The 19,574-nt window shown below is 37.5% G+C and overlaps 1 long non-coding RNA gene across 1 annotated transcript; it reads right to left on the bottom strand.

Annotated features, from left to right (window-relative positions):
* Window positions 1-257: 257 nt before the first annotated feature.
* On the bottom strand, window positions 258-19,245 carry LOC137147723 (uncharacterized). The gene is made up of 3 exons (XR_010918312.1): window positions 19,231-19,245; window positions 11,988-12,074; window positions 258-305 (listed from the first exon to the last, which is right to left on the bottom strand). It is a non-coding gene; the product is annotated as an uncharacterized lncRNA (long non-coding RNA).
* Window positions 19,246-19,574: the final 329 nt, after the last annotated feature.

Here is a 19,574-nt window from a genome sequence, read left to right as displayed (position 1 = left end):
AACAAAGATGGTTCAGCTTGCAGCTTTAATTCCCTCATCATGACTTCTACTCTGTTGGTGAGGAAGGTGGTACTCAGCCATGGAGTGGAAGCTGATGTCAGCATGGTTGCTGATCAGCCCCTGAACCATGCAAAGAACGTGGACCTAGGAAGCGGTGCAGGCAGACTTTCTTTCCTCACTGATACCCCAACACCCAGCGATCTTTCGGCTTTGTTTCCCTGTCTTCAACAGATACTCCTTGCCCCTGAGAGGAGTTCACATCTGCAGAGTCACTAGGATATTTTTCTCTTTTTAGGACTTTTTTCCTGTGGAAAGAGGGATTTGAGCCTGATTTAAGGAGTGGAGCAATTTCTATAAAATCATATAATCTACTTCCACATTTTAATGGTTCTATTAAATTAAAAACTATTTAGCTGATCATGAGTCTTGATGAAGATTTTTTTTTTAAAGCTGACATAAAACCATTTTATTTGTCAGTCCTGTGGTAGAATTCCAGATTAGAGGGGAAATGCTTTCTAACAGAACCTAGCAACACCTAACAGCTTTCAGAGAGCTTTTTAGGTTTACAGATGTTGACTTCAGAGTAGTCATCTGCATAATATTCACAATTCATTGACAAGGCAAGTAGATAATCCATCCCTTTCATTCTTTGCAATATCACAGTGATAAATCATTTTTTCTGTCGCCAGTTTAGATTTGCAACAAATAAGAGAGACAGCAGATGAAGCCTAGAGCAACTCCTTCTATATGTGTTTTTGTTTTGGGGTTTTATATCTATAGTTTTTCCATTGATTATCCTATTGAAGAGAAATCAATGATTTATGTAGTGTGCATCTTAAAGATGTAAGGATGACAAAATATTGTTACCATGAAGCAGATAAACCTAAAATCTGTTTTCCATCAAAGATTGTGCTTATTTATAGATTTGTTTTATGGCTTTTAACCCAATGGATTCTTTGGAGAAGTGAAGTTTTGTATAATGTATCAAATCTAATGGCATAAATAAACATATTTATGCTCAAATCTTTAGCAGTGTTTCATTTGAGATTTGAAAAAAAAAAATGTACCGGTGCATATGGCATGCAGAAAGATCTCCTGTGCTGTCTGTGGGAACACAGTGTCTTTAAAAAAAAAAAAAAAAAAAAGCAACTCAGTATTATTCAATGGAATTCACCGTCCAGCTCTGGACAGATTGAATTTGACAGACAAGAGACTCCTAACCAAATTCTTAAATGTTGTTTATTATTTGTATTGTGACACTGCCTAGGAGCCCAAGTCATGAACTAGGGCCTCTTTGTGTTAGGCACTGTACAAACTGTGCAGTGCTAGGTAGTGTACAAAACAAAAAGACAACTCTGCCTGCAGGAGCATACAATCTAAGGAACAAATTGGTTACAATTTTTGTGGCAGAAGGTCGTTCTGTAGGTTTTACCTTTTGGAGGAGGGCTATATTAAGTTGTCACTGCAAGATCCATTAGCAGCACCCTATTAGCAGATCTGCAGTATGATTCCTGATTTAATTTGCCCACTACTGTTAACTGCTGATCATTCAAGGAGTTGTGGAGGAGATCATTTTAAGAAGCTTGATTTGCTTCTAATACTCTTACAAGAACACATTAGTAATTATGAGCTGAAAATAGAGATGTTTCAGCAAAAACCCTTTTAAACCTAAACCCCATAAGTGTTTTAACATAGATCTTCAAACCCCAGTACAGGGCTAGTTTTAAAGGCACAATCATTCTGAAAACAATTTAAAAGTCTCGGTTTAATTTTTCACACCAATTTTGCACACCATTTTTAAATAACATGGTCATTCACAACTGCAGCACTTGTAAGTAACCTTACACACAGTAAGTAACCTTAAAGCACAGTAACCCAGAACGACCTCCATTATCCACACATTTCTTGGTTATGTGTAATGAATGAGCTGGGAGAAGAGGGACTGTGTATTTTAAAAGTTATTTTTAGGCACTTTAAATACACTTTTCAATCATTGCAACATCACAAGATACATGGAGTGCACAGTCAAACCAGCGTGACCTTACATAACACAGAAGCTGTAATGTTTGGGCACACAAGGATAAGTTGTGGACACAACTTTAGCTCTGAATTTTCTTGCTTTTGTAAAACTTTAATCTAAATATTATTGTTAATTGTGCGTGTGTGAACATCTGTTATGCTGACAACACAGAAAGCACTCTTTACTATGATATGCTAGACCCAGAGTTAGGATAAGCAATCTGAGCACATAATATTAAAAGCGAGGGGTGCCAGTCCTCCAGAATACAGGACATCCTTCCAATGACACTGATTCTTCTTTGAGAAGGAAGAACTGTAGTTCTTCATTTTCCCCTGTAGGTGGCTCTGTGCCTAGTGGAGCCACTTGACAGTAACTGAGCAGAGTAATGAAGACCAGGCAACTGAGAGTTGCAAATGGAATGATAAATAGACAAGGGAGGTGGAGTACAGAGAGACAGCAAAAGAGAACAGAGGCAAGGCAGCAGGGCAAGTGGGAAGAGAGAACATGGACAGGAGAGGGAAGAATGGAGAGACACATAAGAGAAGCAAGAACATTCTCACAGCAGAAGTGCCAGAGAAAGCCAAGAAACAGTGGCCTCTTGGCAATAAGACAGGAAAATTCAGGCATCAGCAAGGGGCAGCTGCACAAGGAAGCCTAGCTCAAAGATAAGAAACCTAAACAAGAAAAAATACGGGAGACAAAGAAGGAAGAAGAGAAGAGATGACTCTGCCCTATTTCTTTTGGCACGATAGCCATCCAAACTGCATGACACATTATTTTTTCAAATAAATTACTGGAGTAGGAGCATCTACTTGATTTCTACCACTCCCTCTCCTTATCTCTCATCTCCCACCTACATGTGGGATTCAAAACTGCCAGAAAAATCAGGTTTTTTCCCCTTTGGCATCACTTCTGTTCAGTCCCTCCTCCATTTCAGTCCAAATCAGCTGGGTCTGCCAATGCTTGCCTAAAACTCAATGCATTGATGATGAACTTCTTTGGGGCCCCAGTTTAGGAAAGGGGTGTATGTCCCACTGAAGGCAATGGGATTTGAGAATACCCTTAGAGTTAAGCATGTATTTGAGTGCTTTCTTGTATTGTGGCCTGCAAAGCTAAGGACACTCCATATCCTAAACAAATATGGCTACCAAGTTATGTTCTTGGATCTCCTCCCCACTCCACTGCTACTTGCACAAAAAACACAACCACTTAACCTGTTCGTAACATTGATTCTGGTGGCTCAGGCAACAGGATCTCCACGTACTCTCTCTCTCTCTCTCTCTCACACACACACACACACACACACTCTCTCTCTCTCTCTAATATATACACACACACACACACACAACACAGAGTATAGTGATTGAAGACCACAAACTTGTCACAAGATGTGAGGTTTGTGTTGGGTTTTCATGGCTAATTGTGTTGGCTCATTTCATGGTTAAATGAGCCATAAGCCTAAAAATTTGCTTTAAACATGTTAATAGCATTGCATTATCTTGTGATAATTGCCCCGTGTTGTGTTTGTGAATCTCATAATTAACCTGTATCTTTAAAAAAGGCTAGATTAGTCAGACAGATGGCCTGATATTGGGATTCCTGTGGTGCTCAGTAATGCATACAATTCCTGTAAATTAACACATTAATAGTAATCTTAATTATTAATCTTTTATATTTACGTGGTGCCTTTCATATCAAAGTGCTTTAAAACCTTACACTTACAGCAATGTGTGAAATGGCTATCACTCTAGCACACAAAGACAGCAATCAGCTGTCACACAGAATACTACTCAGCAGTTGGGGAATGGAACTTTGGGTCCAAAACACTAAGACAACCCCCTATAATCATGGAAAGGGTCACAGAATCTTTGGCATCCATATAAAGCAGACAGGAGCTTGATTCTCATCTGAAAGACCCACAAAGAGTTAACATAATGGGATGCTAGCATTTGTCTAACATGAGAGAACAAAATGCTGAAATGACCTGCAAACATTTAAACCAGAATGACTCCAGAAAATATTCATACTAGATTCCTATGAAATAATATACAAACCTCCTAGCCAACCCAACCATTTGTATACATCTCCTTGCCTCTTCCATGCTGCCCATTATGCGTGGAACAATCTCCCTGGCCCTCATGTGCTAATCAGCCATTCATTAAAATCATTCCTCAGAACTCACTTCATTCACAAACTTTTCAAAAACAATCCACCAAAGAAGGATGTTATATTTAAAAACAAAAGCCAAAACACTTATGGCCCACTGGTTAATTATGTGTCTGATCTGTATCACTTGTCCAGATTGTAGAACAAGTGCTATGTCATTTTCTTTCTACTATAAAAGTCCAAGCATTCTGTCATCACTTATTGTATTTATTTAGATTTATATAATTAAAAAGACAGCTAACCAAGATGCCCTAACACATCTTTAAAAATACAATTAAATCTCAGCAGCATTAATGTGATCAGTTCAACAGGAACTCAGACACTCACAAAAACTCTTTTCCAGCCTTCCATCGCTGTATAACAAATAATAAAAAAATATAATGGCATATTTGCCAATTACTACAAAAATGGAAGGTTTTCCTGCTATGAAATAAGATCCTGAACCTCTAAAGACTAAGTTATGGGAGTAACTTTATGAAAAATGGGTCCTGATTTAATACTTATACATGTGACATTACGCATTTGAGTAGGCCTACTGAACTCAATGGTACTATTTACACATGGCATTCACTTCCATTCAGAGGGCCAACACAAGGTCAGTGCACCACTTAAGTCTCTTTTTCACACTAAGTGCATAGTTATTAAAACATCAAGATGATAGTAGAACAGATTTCATATTTTCAGTGATGTCTCCTTATTCATGTGTACATTTAATGAACCATTCTAGAAATAATCTCCAGTTTTCTGTATTTACAGAAAACCAGCACCCCATAAATATTGAATTGTACTGTTATCTGCTGAGGAACCAGGTTTCTATAAACAGAGAAAATCCAAACTTATCACTGGGTCTAGCTGTTGACAATGTTAAAGTAGCTAAATAAGAATGTTATTTATTTATTAGCATACTACTAATGAAAAAAAGCTGTTATCCCTTTGATTAATCCAGACCACAGTGGACAATGTTGGCATCAATTTCCATGAATAGTGCCTATTAGCTCATTTCCTTTTCACTCTACACTTTTATACAATGTAACTGGAGTCTGGCCCAGGTTTCATGATTTTCATTATATCCACATTAGCAGTGTATATACAATTAGAAAGATCTTCTGAAGATGTATTCAAAGGGTGAGGCAATCGAAGAATTTTCTTCATTTCTAGAGGTTAAGATTTTATATATGTCCACATAAGAGCTTTCAGTGAATTAAAGGTGTTCAAAAGCATAATCAGACTAATAAATTACAATAAATTATGTCATTTCTTAATCCTTTTCAATGCATTGTTTTCTACATCTCTGTCTGTATATATATTACACAGTATGTAGATAGAGTGATTATTGAATAGCATGGATTGATAAAGATTTTATCAGCATGAGTATGGGAAAAGCATATATTCTTATGACTGGTGAAGGCATGAGTGAGTTATGCAGATAGCCCCACGTGAACACCCGTAAAACCTTTGTACTCATCCCCTCCAGCCAGTATTCTCTCTAACTATATACTGTATATATAGACTCTCACACAGACTCTCTCTCTCTCACTCATATTATAGTCTAGACACACAAAAATATACAGGCTCATACACTGTTCACCCATAAACCATAGACTGAAATCTATTCCACTAAACTAACTGGCTTACACTTACAAATAATGCACAGATAACAGTAGTGATTTGTGAATGGTTTACTACTACAAAAATCATTTGTAGCAATTATTATTCAAAATGAATCATTTGGGCAGTTCTAATTTTTAATCACCTATCCATTTTTTTTTAAATGGATGTGCCTATTTTATTAACTGAATTATGTCCATCCAATGGTGTGCTAACTGTTCAGCTCCTATGCTTGATCAAAGCCAATCTGACATGATCTGGTAAATATTATAGTTTCTAGAATCATACAGTACATTATGTTAATAGTGCTGCATTCTTGCCTTAACTAAGACATGTTGGGATGTGGCACATTCTACTTTAACTCTTTGATGGTCACAGACATACAGATTTTATTTGTCCATAAGTGTTAAAAATATCATTATTTTAAGTGTTAAGGGAAGAAGAGAACTGTATGCTGGCACACAAAAGGTATGATTGCCAAAGGATATAAGCACCTACAGATGTCTTTCTGGTTACTCAATGAAATCAAATTTAATTTAAGTTTATTTGTCTGACTAACTGGGGGTGAATAAAGTGGTAACTAGAGCACATTAATCTCAACTTCAGTATATTGGAGATTTGAGTGTGCTGGGACTAGGAACAGGAAATCATATTCTCATGTAACTGTCACTTCAAAGCCCCCATGTTTAATTGTTGGCATTGCAATAATGACAGTAAGGAAAGCACCTCTAGGCACATTGTTTCTTTTAATTGTAACTTGAAATCTGGCTTTGATACTTTGTGAGCTGGCAACACTGCCCACTGTTACTATTGCATTTATGGTTTTATTGTATTAGAGATAAATATTTACAAGATTCCCCACCCCCACCCCCTTCCAATGGAGTTGGATTTTAGGGGAACACACAGAAGCTTCATACATGTTGTGCTGAAACCATACATTTATAATCTGCTTGTAACTGGGTTCTCACAAACATGGCAAGTTTATTTTTCATGTACTGAGTAAGTTTTAAAATATGTTATGCTGATCTAGGTTGTTTTCATAAAAAATGTCATTGTGTTTTGTTTTAAATGACCATTACTCCTAACAGGTCTTAAAAAACAGAGAGCTTCCTTTTTGCTGCTATAAACTATTTTTTAAAAAAAATCAAAGGTGGCCTAGCTCCAGGTTGTTCTATTTAAGTAACTCTCATGCATCAACCAGTTGTCCATGAGATGAAAGCATCCAGATTCCTCCCTTTTCCTCAGTAATGGAACTTTATATCAGAGAAAAATATTAGAGATAAAAAGACATTTCCTGCTCTTGGTTTTCAATTTTCACTTGAAGTTGATTCCTTATTCAGGGTGACTACATTAGACACAAAAATGAGTTCAGCTACTCAGCTTGATCTGTGAACCCTCAGGTACACAGTAGCAAAACCATTACTGGGCAATGAGCTTTCCCAGTTTAACCACTGCACATTCTACATGCAGCTTTGGGGGTATTTAGTGCTGAAAGAACTGGGCCGAAAAGTGACCCTGAGAGGCTAATGCTGCAGTTTTTCCTGCTTGTAGAACTGTGAGAGACCCGGTACAGAATAACTGCTTGGCTCTGATGTGGGAAAGCAATAGAGAGGAAGGGGTAACATGGCTCCTTGCCCCTTACGTGATCAGTGTAAAGGCCAGGCAGAACTGCAGCTGCTCCCTTCTCCCTTGACACAAGGGTTGCTATAGCTATAGTGTGAGATACTAACAGGGCAATAATCACTTCCGGTGATACTATAACCTTTCTTTCATTCTTTTTTTCTGGATACAGAACCCTGATGCACTTTGTAAGTGTTATCTTGGTCACACTGCACATATGCAATATTATCTACTGGTTTTATGGTGAAATATGTGACTGAATATATTACTGTTTAGATTAACAAATGTATACCATCATATTAATAAGGTGCACAATGTGGTCAAGTTAACATGGCCGCTAAAATCCTAATGTCTTTACTTTTAACTTGATTTAACTTGAAGAGAACAGAGGAGTTCATAGTTAGAATAGAATAATTATTCAGCAGAATAGAATTCATTGTTTTTTGTGTACCAGAGCAGAGTTCAAACAGATTGAGAAATATGTGTTTTAACCTGTTAAGATTTATTGGTATACTTCAAATGTCTTACCAGCTAAAAATGAAATTTTCATCCAACTTAAACACAAAAAAGGTGTGGTAGATGTAAAAGTTGCATCTGTATTACAGTTCATTAGTAAAGTAAGGAGTTCTTTCACTTATGGTTGGAATTTTTTTTTTTTTAAGTAAAGCTTTTTCATTGAAAAATAGCCTTTTTCCATATAAAGTAATGCTTTCACAACAAATTATTGAGATTTTTCATGAAAATTAGTAACTTTTAATAATATTCAACGTTTGTATAAAAATATTACATTTTTGATGTTTTCATTAAAAATTTCTAAAAAATTCATGAATTTAAAAAAAATGTGAAGTACACTAATTTGAAATACTTCTAAAGAAAAATAACTTCAACATTTTTCATTAAACTAGTTTTTCATTTTTCAGCCAGTTCTAGTTTAGTTACTTATGATTATTACTGACTTCTGCTATCCATATTGAAGCAAAACTGGCCTAAATCTAGTTTTTCACTGGAACAGAGTTTGCTATTTTTAAAATTTGAATGAAATTTATTAATTTGAATTTATACCTATAGTACAACATTTCAGTGACTGAATTTAGGAATAATTGTTCATTCATGTCTTTGCTTACTGAGGACATTTATTTGTAGTAAACCCTCAACAAATTGGTAATACCAATCTCAGTCACTAGAAGAAAAACTATACGTTTATTGTCAAATTACCAGCAGCTGGTATATAGTCAAATGCAGTGAAATAGCTATTCTTCTAGTAATGTAGATTATTGTTCATATTTTAAGTAAATGTCAGTGTTAAAATTTCTCTTTTTAACTGTAAATAGCAGTTGAAGTCAAATGACCCAAGTTAGCAGTGACAAACCATTCTAGACAAAAAATATGACGTGCAAATACTAGACTGTTACAGATGTTCCTGCAACAAACCACTGAATACTTGCTACAATACAGGAAAAGCTAATGTACATGTTTGTTTCAGACAAAGGATTAGAAAACAAAACTGTCATTTCAAAGAAAAGTTTAGTGTTGCACAATATCATCAATTATTGTTTTGCAGTGCTGCGCAAGTATCCACTTTCATTGTTCAAACTTCAGAAACAAGTGAGAGAGAGAGAGAGAAAGAGAGAAGCATGTGCCCATTCACAAATAGCAGAGCTTCAAAGTACAATGGAAAATCATTTTTTAGTATCATTTATTTTACAGCTTGAAAACTCCAAGCCAGATTCTGCTTGATGGTTTGGCCTATGTGCATTCCAGAAAAACTGTGGGCCAGTGGGGAATATGGACAGGATTGGGGGCATGGTCCATAGGTCAGCTCAGACACCGCCTGTTCTCAGCAACAGGACCTAACCTCGCGCACACAATGTATATTATTCCTGCTCCTGGTAGGAACGAGCTGACTCTTGCACCAGCCACTTGTTCTCATTTTGAGTGCCTTTTAAACCACTGGCAAAATTTGCCTCATATATTTAAATACAATTAAGTGAAATATTTCTAGCGTTAATATTTCACAGAGTTTATTATTAATATCATGGCCTCTCTCAGCCCTTCCCCCTATAACTCCAACAGTACTTCCCAAGAAGGAGACCTCCCCATTAAATTGGCTCTGGCTTTGTCCCATGCTCGTGAGGGAGCCAACAACTATACTCCCCAAACACCGGCACAGAAAATTGAAGTAGAGAGGTGGTATTACCACTATACACAGCATTAGTGAGATCATTATTGGAATACTGTATCCAGTTCTGGTGTCCATGCTTTAAAAATTGGAAGAGGTTCAGAAAAGAGCTACACAAAAATGATTTGAGGCCTGAAAAACCTGCCTTGCAATTAGAGACTAAAGAGGCTCAATATATTTAGTTTATCCAAGAGAAGACCAAGAGGTGACTTGAACACAGTCTCTAAGTACCTATATAGGGAGAAGATTTCTGATAGTAAAGGTCTCTTTAATTTAGCAGACAAAGGCATAATAAAATCCTGTGGCAGGAAGCCAAAATCAGATAAATTCAGACAAAAAATAAGGTGCAAAATTTTAAGTGTAAGTAATTAGCCACTGGATCAAATTATCTAAGGATGTGGTAGTCTTGCTGTCACTTGAAGTCTTTAAATCAAGATTGGATGTCTTTTTAAAAGGTCTGATCCAGCTAGCCTAGAAGTTATGGTCTTCATGCAGGAATCATTTGGTGCAAGTTTATGGCCTTTGCAATTCAGGCCAAATTAAATGAGCACAGTGGTCCCTTCTGGCCTTAAAATCTCTGATTACCTACACTTAAAATTAGACAGGGCAGCAAATATGAGGGAGGGGATGGAGTGAGGAAGGCCAAGGGCAAAAGCAGCATGTAATGAATAATATTTTGTATCATTCTTATATAGCACTTTATACATTCAAAGTGATGCACAAGCACTACTAGTTCCTCCTCCTAACACCTTGGTACACTCTGTTGCCTTTCGTCACAGGACTACGGAGCACTTCACAAAATATTCATCAATACACTGGCTGCATTTTTAGGAAAGACATGGCATTGGCCCCAGCCAGTGTTATTTGTTCTTGAACATCACTGCTCGTGAAACTGGTTGATTTTACCATTGAAACATAAAATGTATCTATCGTCCTGGCAACAGATCTGAAAATGTGCTTCCACGTTCAGATATAAACTGTTCCATTGTAGTGCTGACAATATGGCATGCCACATCCCTTCATGTTGTGCTCCAACGTAACCTCACATAACACAGCATGGTTGAAATGTAAGACGAGATTAACTTTACACAAGAAAATCGGATAACTGGTATTTTAGTCTGAACATCTGGCCCATTTTTTGCTAACGGTTCAAAAGAAGCTAATTTTTGCACAGCAAAAATGTTTCATTGACTTCACCGCAGCAGCTGAAACATAAATCTAATTTATTTTCTGTGTATGACTAACCTGAAAGTACACAAAATGACCAGCTGTCTGTTTGTATTTGGATTATTGAACATCATATACATAGCACTGTAAATTTACATAAAATGTATGAACTCTGGGCCAAATTCTGCTCACCTTACTAATTGGAGCAGTGTCATTAGTTTCAATCGGAGAGTTTGCACGTGTAAGGCAAGTAGGATTTAGCACATATCTCATATATAACCGAATAGCATATTGCACTTTAAACTCTTGAAGGCTACAATATGTTATTCTTGAAGTATGCTTTTAGAAGAGACATGGAGACCATGTTGATCTCCAACATGACAGCATCCATTGGTGTAAACCCTATAAATGGGTCTTCATTAGCTTGCACTATCCCAATCTCTGCTTTCTAATTTTATTGTTAATTTCTCATGAAAGCACTTATCTGTATACCATCCAGGCATTCTTGCCTTATCATCTTTAAAAAACATAATAATACTGGTTTTTTGGAACAAGAACCAAATGAAACATAAGAAAAAGTTCATATTAAAGATATAGAGAGATACTAATTTTTACACATATAAAGTTATAAAAAGTTATTCTTATAGGAAAAACCAAGCCCCCCAAAAGCCCAGAGATGGAAAAAGAAATGTATCAATAGAGCAAGACAGAAAAAGTGTAAAGTCTCCCAAACGTCTGAAATGAAAAGCAACATCCTAAGAGGGATCAAGGTCTCATTTTAAAAAAGCTGGAGAAGCCAAAAATACTAGACTCAAATGATATTCATTGAGCACCAAATGTCTGCATGGTGACAACAACAATAGAAGCTAAGAAGCTTAATTTCACAGAGTGCTGAAAGTCAGTACAAATATTAGGAGAAATTGTAGATTTAACTTATGTGAAAGTGCAAGTCTGCTAAAGAAAATATTTCACAAATCAGAATCAATTTCTTTTTTCTTAATGGAGAGATCTATTTCTTTTTGTAATACAAATAATCACAGCAATAGCTAGATTTCTTTACAAACCCCCTGATTATAATAAACTAGAGCTTAGAGCAGTGTCCTATCAATATTGACAAGGTAACTCAAATCCTGGAATAAGTTGATTTACAAGCAAGCATAAAGTGAAATAAACACTTAAAGCTCCCGAAGAAACTAGTTTTAAACTGTGAAAGGGAATTGAAATTACCTCAGGAGAATTCACAAGATCTATGCAGGCCTCAGAGTTTCATTGTTACTTGACAAGGCTTGATCACCATCCTCACCTCCCTGTCTCCTAAAGAGAAAGGCAACAGGTAAGAATAGAGATTTTATTATTGATCTGTTTTACTAAAAACCCTAAAATAGACCTTTTTTCTTTATTATTAAAGTGAGTCCTTGAGGGTGGCTTACAACCGCTATTTAAATACAATCGGACTTTTGTGGTACTATACCTGCTTAAATTCTTAAAGATTCAGAGGCCTTTCTGCTCACATAAATTAAACAGTGTGGATGTGAAAGTAAAGACTGTCCTATACAAAACTTCAAATATATGGAACAGTTGAAGGTACTAGATGTCTCTTTTAAAACATAGGTCTGACCTGTCATGTTTCAATAGAAATACTGTAACTTAAAGGGGAAGCATAGTTACAGAGTATTACATTAGTTTGTGCCCCACTGTCTTTTGGGTTAGGGTTTTTTCCATAAAGCCCAAAGTAGATGTACATTGTCAGGGTCAAGGGTATTAAAAGTGATTTGTTAGATGCAAATTACTGTTTATTATAGTCCAAAGACCAAGCCAGTTTGAAATAATAAATTTGTGCCAAATGAAAAACTGCCAGAATTCTCTGTTATACAAGCCTTATCTTGGAAATGCTCCCAGATTTCTTTTTTTGATAGGTTCTTTCAGTGAAGACTCCCTTACTTATGGGGTGTGAGCAAAAGTTGTACATTACAAAAGGGTCAGTGAGGAGCATTAACTAGGGGTTTCTGAAAAAAAAAAACACACGTATTATAAGCAGAGGTGCTGGAACAATTTTTAATGTGGGGGTGCTGAGAGCCATTAAACCAAACTGTAAATCCTGTATATAATGGAAACCACATCAGGCCAGGGGGTGTGCACCCCCAGTACATATGATCATAAGCTATGACTATAGCTTAACAGTTGCATACCTATGAACCACAGAATATGTTGAGAAAAACACATGGAACTCACTCACTCAGTGCGGTAGGTCGGCTAACTAGCATTATCAGTAATCTGCAAACGGTACAAAGAATTCACATTCTTCTCCCCCTCACTTCAAGTTGCATTTCTTGTGACAAGGCTAAAACATGCATTAAAATCAATAAATAATTTATCTGATTTAGGAAGGGTTTGATTCTTAACTTCAGTTTAAAAGACTTTCTCCAAAGCGCTCTCACACTGTGGAAGTAAGGCGATTTGTATGACCCTACGCCAGCACAGAAGTTAGGTTTTTACACAGAGACTTTGCTTTCTGTCCCAAGTTAACAGATGGGGCCGTGGCTACGAAAATATGCAGTGATCATTCTTCAGTGAAAGATTTTATACTTAGAATTGAGATTCCTTTTGATAAACGAAGACAAAATTTTAAAAGTACATCTTTCTGCCACTAGGCTTCATCTTTCCTGTGAGACTGACAGTAGAAATAGAAAGATCAGCTGTGTAGCTCTCTTGTGCATGATTATTGATTCATCATTATATGCTGAAAAAGCAAGGTGGGACCATCAGTCAGTGTAAGTCAGCAGTGATAGCAGGGGCATAAGGAAGTCTTTAAAACCAGGTAGCTAGCTGTTATTGGGAGCCTCCTGAGGACGAGACTACAATGAGCACTCTTTGTGCATGTGTTCCAGATATGATGCACTTAAGGGTTTCATCCTCTGGGTCTTTTGCCCCTCCGAGCCTTCACAGGTAGGCCAAGAAGTGGCATCAAACAATGTCTGCCAGCTAAAAAGCAACAAAGAAAACACTGTCTGAGTAGTCAATTGAAAATAAAAGACATGTTATAAATGTTTATATGATGTAAGTTTGAAGCACAGAGTCCAATAATTCTCACTGGCTCTTCTCTCTCACTTCCGTTCTTGGCAGCTAGATAATAAATTCAGCCAGACAACTTACTTTAAATTGTACTGATGTGAATCGCCATAGTGCCAATAACATATCTTACCTATAAAGAGTGATTATGTTCCTTTTACTATTGAAAACAACATCTCTTTAGCCAGCTCATGAAAGGACCATGATACAAATTCTTCTGACAGTTTGCAGTGTAGCCTGCAAACACAATACTAGGTATAGTGGCCTTTTGAAACAGGCCCAAATCAGAAAATGTGGATCTGACATCCTATAACTTAGAGGAAGTTTGGATGAGAACTTTGCAGCTCCAGTCTCTCTGCTGAAAAGCCTGGAAATATATTCACAAAGCAATAATAATATAATAAATTGTACTTATTATGTTGGGCCCAGTCCCTCCAATCTTTACTCCTCCTGGACAGAAGGTCCAGGCAATTCCTATGCATCGCTGCATATGAAATGAAGTCCCATTTCAGCTCTCCAAACAGGGTTTACATGAGCTTTAAGTGCCACACCTCTGCACTGGAGTGAATTTCTTCCATACTGCTTACTCACAGATAATGTATTCACAATGGTACTACTGGCATGAGTGAGGACTGATCATATATGATTAAGAATTTGCAAGATCAGATACTAACTAATTAATGTTTCTAAAAATATCAATCATTTGATTGAAATAAGGCCTCACATGAGTCACATTATCACAGAAGTCATGAAAAGCCAGATTTCCTCCCCCCTTTTTCCACAACAGAGCAATTGTTACAAACTTGCCATGACTTTCTCCTTTTCTAAATCAGAGAACACTTTGCAAATGAATTATGCGGCTGATGGGGAAGTCCAGTCAGGTTGTCTATCTAGTGGGGAAGGGTCTGGAGGAGATAGTACAGGTAAGAAAGGAGTCAGGGGCTAGGGTGGAGGAGACACAAATGGGCTGAGCATCTGGGAGTCACTGAAGTCAATGGAGCTATGACAGTTTACACCAGCTGAGGGTCTCCCATCAGGTCTGCATACTATGGGCACAGGCCACAGGTCAATTCTGGCTCTGGCAGGGTTCATATCCTCCACAGGATGCTTGTGTTCTACTTGTCTTGGATGGAGGCAGATTCCATGGATGGGGAAGGAAGATGCACATGCTTCCCCATAATTTTCCTGTCACATATCCATGAATTCTCATATTTTGCCCCAGGACTTAAAATTTGTCTTTTCCTTGTAAATTACTTTCACTGGAGCAACTCATTTCTTTCCGTTCTTCTACCCCAAAAAAGCATTTAAAACTTACAGTAAAACACTTCGGGCAAAACTTTCAAACATTGGAGAATGTCCTATGCAGGCAAAAAATGCACTGGCCTGGGCAAATAGGGTATTTGCATAAGCAAAGGTCTGCTTGCATGAACAAAGTACTCCTTGATGTGTACAGTTACCCGATATGCTATGGTGGCACCAGTTTTGCATAAGCAATTCAGATGCAGAAACATTCATTTTTGTATGTACTAATTATCCACTATTTTTTAAAAATGTGTTCCCTCACTGTAAAAATCAAATCAAACTTCCAAGAATTTATCATGAAAGGGGAACACGGGTATTTAAAAAATATGAAAAATGCCTTAGTAACGCTCAGTTAGTATCACCTTTAAAAGTAGCCAAGTCTCAAAAGGTAAAAACCAAACTGCTGACACACTTCCTCTTCTCAAGTTGCTGGTAGTAGATGCCAAGAAGAAGTAACTATAGAGCTAAACTATAGAGACCTAGTTCTGATAAATTCCAGCTACTCTATGGAGACCTAGTTATGATAAAGATTTTGATTGCTGCCAGCAGTTTGTGAACTTAGTGGAAAAGATTGAACTATGTTAAAGGACTAAGAAGACAGTAAAATGAATGAAGAGGCTATCCCAATGTATTCAGTGGCACTGGCACTGGTGAATACATTAAAAAGAGCTTGATGCATCAATTGTCAGGATCATAGCTGGCAGAGATAAGGGGTTTGCTAAATTTGCAGCAAGTAGGGTCCAAAATAAATGTTTGTAATTAAGAGACAAGTAGAGAACTGAGGGACTCTTCAAGCAAGTCATCCTGACTGGATGTGTAGCTACTCCTTTGTACCATACTGTGGGCAAAAGAGGATCAGCACGTGAGATCAGCTGGGACTCATTAGTCTGGTTTGGAAGGGGAATGTTATCAAACCATTTGTTACTTTGTGCCTAGAGGTTTGTGCCATGCCAGATGTGACAGAAATGCTTCATGGAAAGAGGAAAGGAGTACTAATCAGGATGCAGTGAAGAGTGCTGATATTATAGCATTTTTCAAGAGCTACTTCACTGATATCAGGACTTTTAAGACTGATCTGACATGAAGTTTCAAAGGTACAGAGGCTGGCAAAGAGCCCAATGGGCCGTGTCTACTCTTTTTCAGGACCAACAATTCAGCTCCACCACTGATAGTGGTAGCGTAGACTGTGCTCAAGCATCAGCTTATCATCATCATCATCATCTAGGGTTCAGGTGGTTTGGTGTCTACACTAGCTCTCCCGCTGTTTGCTATCACCAGTGCAGCAGAACTAATGGTAACGACCTCTGGTGGATGATTTTTTGAAAATTGCTAGGGTAGAGTCTCAAGATACTAAACCAGCACTAGTTTCTTTCCACTATTCATAATAAATGGAAATGCATAGACTTGTCATTTTCTTATGCTTCCAAGTAAAGATAAATGTCTTTTTTTATTTTCTCTCATTAAATAGACCATCCTTCTGGAAGGAGGACAACAAAGAAGGCGTATGTGTAACACGACAAGGCTGAATGGGAGACTTGTGTACACTACATTTTAAAAAATTGCTCATCTTACAAACACTGATCAATGAATCTTGTTTTGATGCAATCTTGTCTGGGTTTTAGAGATTTATACAATGATAAGAGCTCACACTATTTATGCTTATTTACTGGCTGCCTTGTAAAAAGTAACATGGACATAAATGATTTAACGTTAAACTAACCAAACACTCAAAACACGTCTAGATTGTGTGGACATTTGGGATAGCCCATGTCAGCAAAAACAACAAACCGCTGACAGTCAACAAAGACTACTCATATATTTGTGGTTAAATAAGCAGAAGATGAGGTTAGTTGTTCACATCTTCATGCTATTCTATAAAGTGGAATCCTTTTACAGTAAAATTATTGTTTGGGGTTTTTTGATTTTTCTGAACAGAATAACTTCACTAGAAGCAGACATTTATTAGAACCTGTATTGCAGTATGCACGTTGCAATGTACTGAATCAGTCTGGCACTTCCATTCTACTGTATTTTATGTAAAACATGCACTATACGTGGGTTCAGCTGCCAGTACAATGCCAAGTAATCACAGAGGTAACTTTCTGACCGACTCCTGAATGAGGATATTGTCCCTTACGATCACTAAGCAAGAACACATGTAGTTCAAGTTAAGTAAGGAAGTACCAGCGGCACAACAAAATGTATCCAGTGTTTATTAATTTTAATGGTAATTTCATTTGTTTCAGCTGTGTGATAATCCATGGCAATCCTCGCAGTTCAGCCAACTTCTCACACTATCATTTCAGCACTGAAATGCTATAGCTCTGCTATACTGTTATAACATTGCTTCTTCTGATACCCTACGACTCATCTCGGGCTGAAGTGGGCTTCAAATCTGTTGGACGGTCTGGGTGTCCTGAATTTTTGGAAGCACTTTTGGAACTTGTACCTGAAGTGAAGCAAGCCCACAAGAAATAATAGGAATTGCTGAACAGTTATATAGCACCTTTTTACCCATAGATCTCAAAGTGCTTCAAAGAAGCAGTAAAGAATAATCAGCCTTATTTTACAGAGGAGGAGGCAGACACATGGCAGGTCAGAGGCAGAGCTGGTAGTCAAGCTCAGGTCTTCTCATACTCACCAATTCCATAACTCATTCATTGGACCACGCTCCTTCCAGTCAGTCATTCAACTGGAATTGCTGAAGAAGGCGGAACTGTGGGTTGTCTATGTGAGGAGACAGGGTAGGCACCCAGCAGCAATCTGGCATCATGATCTCTAGTCAGAGGGAATGCTGCTGCATGGTTCTTACAACTCCCTCTGGCAGCAGAGGGATACTTTAATGCAGAATAGAGCCAGAACTCAAAGTCTAATGAAGGGCCTGAATGCCTCAGTTCCACTGATGGCAATGAAGTGATTCCCAACAAACGCAGCAAAATCAATCAGAGAGCTAGACCCTGAATCAGCATACTGTCTGTCACTGACCAAGCGTCGTCTAGTTTTTCTCATGCTACTCTGCAAGGCCTTCACTTTAGTCAAGTCTCCCTTTGCCAGCAAAATGAAATCTTTCCCATTTTATTTGTAGCACCTCATTCAGGTTAAAGAAAACATGTACTAAACTATTTGCACACTTCATTTCTGTATCTCAGTGTTTTAATCCATTCATACTCTCCCAGAAATTCTTTCTGATTTATTCTTAACCACTAGTAGAGCAACAGGAACATGCTGTAATGCGGCAATCAAACGTGTGCTTCTTTCAAAGTACTGGCAATCATATATACTGACTGCACTGTCTTCTTTCTGGAGTTTATTTTCATATTATATCTAAGATAAATTGGACAACCATGCAGCTCTTTCTTGGAATCTACCACTGTCTTACCAAGCCACTCAAAGCCTAGCGAAAAATCACCCTTCTCACAACCAATCTAATGGCAGGCTATTCTGAGCCCAGTGCACATTCTACTTCAGTTGAAGCAATTTAATAGTGTAGCCTATATACATAAGAATCAACTTGGAAATTTTCTGGAAACAAAGATTTCCCTGCCTTTTACCTACAATGTAAAACCATTTTAGCATTAGGGATGTTTTTTTGCTATCATTTTGCCCCCATTAACAATCTCATTTGGCCAAACTTTGCGTGCCTTCAGTTAGATATCTGAAATCTGTATTTAAGCATCTAAATAAAAGTGTGGTGAGCAACAATAACTACTGAAGTGAGTGCGTACTCACACCTCCAAAAACAGACAACTTGTATTTAGGTGCTTCCATATGGATTTAATTGCCTAACTTTAGACACCCAAGTCTGAAAACTTGTGTCAGAAGACACAAACCCACAGTTCCTCCTTAACTCGCAAAGTGCGCACATCAAAAGGGGTCTTACATGCCCATTACAAATTAATCAAATCAAATCCTTCGTACTGCCCAGCAAACTGAAAAGAAGATGGCACAGCAGGAGTTTCAATTATAGGATGAGAGAACTGAAAGGTTAAATGTGGGGAATCCCAATCCTAGAATGAAAGTCCCTGTCTCTAGCACATATTAAGACTTTGGCTAGAAGGCGGTGGGATGAGGCAAATTAGAAAAGAAACCAGATACTAACCGTTATACTACTCAGTACTAACAAGGAATTTCATTGTTCCTTCAGAGCTTCAGCTGACTGTCCTGCAAATGTAAATCAAGCCTTTTAGGGATAGGATAGGATGTTAGTTCAGATGATCAAACTGAAAAACACTATGAAAAAGCTACTCTGTATATAATACATAATGGTCACTTTACAGCATTAATTATCTGTTCATTAATTTTACCTGGCCATTTTGCAATTTAAAAAAAAATTAGGTTATTTAAACCAAAAGTATCATGTCTGTTTAAAAAAAAAAGCTATTTAATGCCAACTCCTGTTCTACAGTGGTTCTAGCAGGTACCTCTGTAACAAAGGGGAGTTTC

The sequence above is a fragment of the Emydura macquarii genome, unplaced genomic scaffold (genome assembly GCF_026122565.2).
Source record: "Emydura macquarii macquarii isolate MOO-44397 ecotype Brisbane River unplaced genomic scaffold, CSIRO-AGI_Emac_v2 contig_561, whole genome shotgun sequence".
Taxonomy (NCBI): domain Eukaryota; kingdom Metazoa; phylum Chordata; order Testudines; family Chelidae; genus Emydura; species Emydura macquarii.
The sequence above is the reverse complement of the archived record's forward strand: the minus strand, read 5'-3'. Positions and strand labels throughout refer to the sequence as shown.